The sequence below is a fragment of the Chiloscyllium plagiosum genome, chromosome 9, assembly GCF_004010195.1.
Source record: "Chiloscyllium plagiosum isolate BGI_BamShark_2017 chromosome 9, ASM401019v2, whole genome shotgun sequence".
Lineage (NCBI taxonomy): Eukaryota > Metazoa > Chordata > Chondrichthyes > Orectolobiformes > Hemiscylliidae > Chiloscyllium > Chiloscyllium plagiosum.
In genome coordinates this window covers 76,331,370-76,331,712 of record NC_057718.1, presented here as the reverse complement: position 1 = coordinate 76,331,712, position 343 = coordinate 76,331,370, and positions in this window count along the sequence as shown.

The window sequence follows — 343 nt, the reverse complement described above, 5'->3', positions numbered from 1 at the left end:
AGGCCATGATGCATAAGGGTTCCAGAATAATGTTATTTCAGGACTTCTCTCCAGCCGTGGTCCGCAATAGGAGGGCATTCAACGAGGCAAAGAAGCATCTGAGAGACCTAAATATTCAATACTACATGCGTTATCCAGCAACACTGCCCTTCAGCCATGGAGGATCCGTTTACAACTTTGGGTCACCAGAAAAAGCAAAAGAATTCTTGGACTCTCTTCAATAGACTGCAGGACTCGAACTGTATGGATAATGACTTTATTTTGCACCTCCCCCCCCCCCCCCTTGTTAACACCCCTTTTGTTTTCTTTTTTTTCTTTATCCTTCTTCCACTCATTTTTTTCC